The sequence below is a fragment of the Dermochelys coriacea genome, chromosome 8 (assembly GCF_009764565.3).
Source record: "Dermochelys coriacea isolate rDerCor1 chromosome 8, rDerCor1.pri.v4, whole genome shotgun sequence".
Taxonomy (NCBI): Eukaryota; Metazoa; Chordata; order Testudines; family Dermochelyidae; genus Dermochelys; species Dermochelys coriacea.
The window spans coordinates 95,360,436-95,366,663 of record NC_050075.1 but is presented as its reverse complement, the minus strand read 5'-3'; the positions used below and the strand labels follow the sequence as shown (position 1 = coordinate 95,366,663).

Here is a 6,228-nt window from a genome sequence, read left to right as displayed (position 1 = left end):
TTTTTGCAAATATGCTTGAGAAAATGAAGTGTTCATCAAAGAAGAGTGCACATTCAGAGTGAATTCCTGGTATTTATTCAAACAAATGTTCACAGATACTTTCTTCAGGTATCTACCAATCTGTATTCACAACAGAAAGAGAGTCATATTACGGAAGCATTTTAATGTGCTAGCTGTCCACAGTATATTGCAACATATTACATGTGATGTAATTAGGGCCCTACCAAATTCATGGTCCATTTTGGTCAATTTCATGGTCATAGGACTTTTATAAATGGTAAATTTCATGATTTCAGCTATTTAAATCTGAAATTTCATGGAGTTATAATTGTAGGGGTCCTGACCCAAAAAGGAGTTGTGGGGGGTTGCAAGGTTATTGCAGGGGGAGTTGCGGCATTGCTACCCTTACTTCCGTGCTGCTGCTGGTGGCCGTGCTGCCTTCAGAGCTGGGCTGCTGGAGAACAGGGGCTGTTGGCTGGGAGCCCAGTTGTGAAGGCAGAGCCACCACCACCAGCAGTGCAGAAGTAAGGATGGCCCAGTATGGTATTGCCACCCTTACTTCTGTGCCGCTGCCTGCAGAGCTGGGCCCTCAGTCAGCAGCCGCCGCTCTCTGGCAATACCATGACCCCTCTAAAATAACCTTGTAACCCCCCTGCAACTCCCTTTTGGGTCAGGTCCCCCAATTTGAGAAACGCTGGTCTCCTCTGTGAAATCTGTATAGTATAGGACAGTGGTTCTCAATCTTCAGCAACCTGAGCACCCTCATTTTGATTTAAAACATTTCTGGGACCCCCAAGTCCCCCCGTTCAGCCTCAGGCCCCACCCCCCACTCCAACCCTTCCCCCAAGACCCCACCCCAACCCCACCTCTTCCTGCGTCCTTGCTCGCTGTCACCCTCACTCATTTTCACCAGGTTGGGACAGGGGGTTGGAGTGCAGGAGGGGGTGCAGGCTCTCGGAGGGAGTTTGGGTGCAGGGTGCAGGCTCTGGGCTGGGGTAGGGGTGCGGGAGAGGGTGAGGGTGCGATGCTTACCTTGGGCAGCTTCTGAAAGCAACTGGCACATCTCTCTGGCAGTGGCTCCTAGGCAGGGGGACCAGGGGGTCTCCACGTGCTGCCCCCGCTTGCAAGCACACCCCACAGCTCCCAGCCAATGGGAGCTGCGGAGTCAGAGCTTGGGGTGGGGGCAGAGCGTGGAGACCCCCTGGGTCACCCCCCATTCAGGGGCTGCAGGTAAATGCCGCCGCTTCTGGGAGCGGAGCAGAGCCAGGGCAGGTTTAGCCCTGCTGCGCCTCTGAAGAGGGAGGAGTTGATCAGCGGGGCCCGTGGACCCCCAGAAGTACCCTTGGGGACCCACAGGGGTCCATGGACTCCAGTTTGAGAAATGCTGGTATAGGGTAAAAGCACAGAAAACACCAGATTTCATGGGGGGGGGATCAGCTTTCATGGCCGTGAATTTGGTAGAGCCCTAGATATAATAAGTAAACAATTATAATGGCACTTTTGTCTTTTTGGGAACTCAAACTCACTGGCGTTAATAAGTAAACAGTAGAAACTGGTAATGCTCGTAAACTTCTAGACTGGCCTGGAAGTCAACAGGGCAAGTCACCCGCTTAAGTTAAGCACAGGATTAAGTGTTTTATTGGTTCAGAATCTAACTGAGCACTAAAGCTAAGAGAAGAAATTAAGGAAGAACTTACATTTCTTTAGTGGACAAATAATAGGAGGGGGTGGGGGGAGAAGAAACGTCCTCATGCATTTAACCACAGTGAAATTAATACAAGCTAAAATACATTGAAAGATTTTGTTCCCATTTGCCTGAAAATCTTTTGTCTCTCTTAGTTTCTGGGCTTTGATAAAGTGGAAAAAACAAACACAAAAAATACCCATTTTAATTGCTTGCAATGCTGCGGAACTTTTCTCTGACGTGTCTCAAAAATTCTGCTGCAAAGGAGAATAAGCCAAGAACCTTCAGCTGTTTTCACTTTAAAACAATGTAAGAGACTCAGGGCGAATGCATTTGTTATACATTTGCTAACCCATATCAGACTGAGGCTGTATCTCATACCAACATCTAAATCAGCCCAATTTTGCTCTGAATGTTCTCTTTTACGAAACCAGTAAACTTCCCTCCACAACCAGAATATGAGACTATACACACTTCAAGCTGCTGATTGTCCTTTGCTACCATTCCTTTATGTTTATAAATTTAGCAGGGGGTCCAAAAACTCAAATGAAAAGCACATGGTTTTGTGACTTTAAAACTGAAATAGAAGACATCTAATATGACAGAACATGTTGTTTATGGAGCCATGGATTTCACTGAAGGACATCCTTACTGAATCATAATTAAACTACCATAATGAACTCCAAGTTTCATCTGCTGGGCTCAGAAGGGGGAAAAAAGATACTTTCAGTAGGTTCTGCTGAAGTCGTTTGTCCAGACCCACAGCTGTTTTTAATGTGCTGATGAGTGGGAAAACTGTCAAAATTATGCCCTAGAAATTTCATGCAAATGGCTGTGTAATATCTGATAGAAACAAACTGAAATCTGTCACTTTAGTCAATCTAATAAGCTGTGTTTTGTAATTGAAAAATATAATTGCCCTGCACACACATAATGTGCACACTTCACTTATAAAAGCTGCAGTGCCACCAGTGAAACAAATGAAAACACTTTATAGCCCAGCCTGATTTATTTCACTTTAAACATTTCTTTGGGACAAAACAAGTATTTGGCAAGAGCTCTTCAACAACATTTATATAGGCTATAAAGAGGAAATCTGCATTCCTTGAAATAAAAATAATATTCTTTTGCAAAGAAACATTTTTAAAATGATTTTCTACTTTTTAGAAAATCCTAGATTATTCACCTTTGAAGTTCAAGACACAAAAACGATCAACTTTAAAATTAGCACATAAAATTAATGATTGCTGGAGTTGGCAGGCTCCCTGGAAAACCTGGGTGCTTCTGGCATTTTCATTTGGAAAGGCTTCAAAGCTATTGCCTGTATTAAACATTAGAATGGGGAGCTGGAAAGTAAGAGAGACGAAGGAGAGGAAAATGTCTCCTGAATATCAGGTGAAGAGCAAATTTCAAGGGAGAGCTGGGCCTATGGTTCCAATTCAGTGACGTAACTTCCAAAACCCTTTCCCGAAAGATTTTGCTTATGAGATTCAGTAGTGTTTTCTTTTGTGTTTTTCTTCTTTAACATTACATTGGAAATAAAAGTGTGTGTGTGGAGGGGGAAAATGGAGGGGGAAGGAAGCCGCCCACATGATCATTATATAACTAACCGAGCTGCCAAGCTGAACATAGCAGAAATACAAACACTGATGAATGACCGAACTGTGTTAAGAAGACGCAGTTGCCTTTGGCCAAACTTGACTTAAAAATGGAAAGCTGTTACTTCCTTGAAGAGACACATATTCAGTTTCATACTGTAAGACAAAACCTTAAAGCCTGAGCTTTCCTTGTATTATTTCATCCTGCGCCCTCTTTGAACTGTATGCTCCATATGCTATATTCCTCCATGTGCAAAGGAAACTAAATGACCCAATTTAGGCTCTCAGAAGTGAAAAATTAACTTTTACTCTTGACATTACAAGCACTCTTGACCTGGGGCTCATGTAAAAAATGAGTGATCATGGAATACAGCTGCAAACAAATTTGTGCTTTGCTGAGCAAATTAGATCACAATGTGATGGGGTAGAGGAAGTACAGCTATAATAATACCAGATCCATAGCTCTCAAAGACTTTTAACAAAGGAGGCCAAGTATCATTATTCTCATTTTACAGAGGGAAACTGAGGCACTAGGCAGCAAGTGACTGCCTCAGACGAGTGATAGAGCTAGGAATTGAACCTAGGTTTCCTGAATGCTAGCCTACTGCCCTAGTCACTAGACTATGCTGCTAAGGGAGGCTGTAGAGATACCACCAACCCTCATCACATTGTGGAGGAAGAATGATGTGACATGGAATTTATGGAAGTCCAGTTGAAAATTGTCATTTTGGTGGAGTGGCGAGAAGGAAATTTTGTTTCATTAGCAGTAAAGAAGGAGAAAATTGAGCTGTACAGAGTTAGATTTTTTTCCCCCTCTGATTGAGTTTGTCTTTAAAATAAATTAGCTTCCTGTGACACATTCGATCTGTTGATCCAAGCTACTTCACAACAAGTTTTGGTTCACATTAATTTTGCCACTGCACAAATGGTGATCATTTACACCTGGCATCCTGCTTCTACTCATGGCTCTAGCCTTGTAGATCTAGGCCCAAAGACCGTGGAAAGATGATACCCTTCTCTGAGGTCCTCATGCCACGTGTTTCTGATGTACTTGTGGTAACAACATTTACTGAGGTCTCAGCATCAGGAAAAATGAGAGCTCAGACTTTGCCCTTGGTTGCTGAAAAGCCTCTCCCTTAGCTACAGTTGGGTTGTTTGAGTATTCCTGGGGGAAGGATTTGGCCAAACAAATAGCTATCTCTTTATTTCCTCATCTGCAAAAGACTTCTCCAATTTTCTAGAACCTTCAGGAAAAGGAGCAGGGAATTCAAGCCACCTTAGAATCCCTGTATATGCCAGATTCCCATTAAGAACCACCATGGCTTATTTGTATTGATAGCTATGTGTTGTAGTACCTCAGACATCTGTTCCATCCCAAGCAGAAGAGTGGTTGGATGCTTGCTGTGTGTCATCCCACTAGCCCACAAGGGAGTTAGGGATCTAACATGTGAATAAAGTAGGCCTAGAAGTTTGGCAAATGCTACCATGCCACTAAGAGAATTTCTGTTTGGTTTTAAGAACATAAGCATGGCCATATTGTTTCAGACCAATGGTCCAGTTAGCCCAGAATCCTATCTCTGACAGTGGCCAGTACCAGAACTTCAAGGGGAGTGTACAGAACAGGGCAATTTTGGAAAGATCCATCCCTTCTTCCCTTTTTAATATTTAGTAAGCTAAGGAACCATTTTGACTGGTGTAAACATCCACAGGTTTCTTTTTACCAAATCTGGTGAAAATGCGGTTTTGGACTTATTTATCCAAGTCAACAGCTTTCTTGTGGAAAGACCATTAAAGGAGAGAATGCTAACAAGGAACAGAAGAGTGAGGCATGAGGAAAAAACAAGGATGGCTCATCATAAGTAACCAGAGAGCACTTTGGTGGATGTACATATAAATGGAAGCAGCTTTCATAAAGGCTAACAGGTTTCTCTTCTTCCTTCCCTGACTATGAATACCCAGGTGGGTATTTTAGTCTTGGCCTTTTTAACAGTAAAAAAAAATATGAATAAGTTAAGCTTTGAAATGTCTAGTCAACTCACTGGCTGCAGATGTAGTTTAACTTGACACAACGTTTGCTTTAAATAGCACAGAATATGGCAGTCTGTGGGGGTGACTCATTTACTAGCTAATTAACAAGTATCTAATATAAATTTAACATTCACTTCAAACTTACTTTCCTTCAAACCTAACTTTTTTTTTAATTGGGGTAGTTGCAAATAGAAGCCAAATATTTTAGTTGGTTGGGCTGAATGGAGGGATATGCTATGTGTTTAGATTTCCAATTCCTTTGCATCCTTTAAAGAGCTAAATTTAAGAAACTAACGTTTCTTAATACAAAGTCATTTTTGTGTGAAACAGCCCCTCAAGACTATCTAGTATTTCAAAATCTCAGAATTAAAGTTTTTTCATTTGCTTTTAAAGAATAGCACCTGAGGTTATTTTTTCCCTATCAAACCATCCAATGAATGTAAAAACCCTCGTTTTTTTTAAAAGGCTCCTATGTAGTTCCTGTGTCAGATATCTATCTATTCATTAAAAGGAAAAGGAGTACTTGTGGCACCTTAGAGACTAACACATTTATTTGAGCATAAGCTTTCGTGAGCTACAGCTCACTTCATCGGATGCATTCAAGAACCAAGAATCAAGCCAAGATAATTGCTCCATTGAAGTGCATCAGAAAGCATTTACAGTATCATTGCTTTTCTCATACCATTGTGTTCACATCATTTGTACCACTGGAGCAGGAGGCGCTTGGGAAGAGGAAAGGCAGAGGCATGACAAGGACACTGCACCGCTATGACTGCACGATCCCATCATGGCTGCTGACAGAAGCCTGGTGCGGGAAGGCAAAGGCCATCCAGTGCCAGATAGCAGAAGTGAAAGCCCCAGCATCAGAGGAATAAGGCAAAACATGGTCATTACGTGGTCAACTGAAAGGTTGAGGTA

General features: G+C 42.4%; 1 non-coding gene across 1 annotated transcript; it reads right to left on the bottom strand.

The window, feature by feature from the left end:
• Window positions 1-5,951: 5,951 nt before the first annotated feature.
• On the bottom strand, window positions 5,952-6,015 carry LOC119860866. Its single transcript, XR_005294681.1, has one exon. It is a non-coding gene; the product is annotated as a small nucleolar RNA Z39 (small nucleolar RNA).
• Window positions 6,016-6,228: the final 213 nt, after the last annotated feature.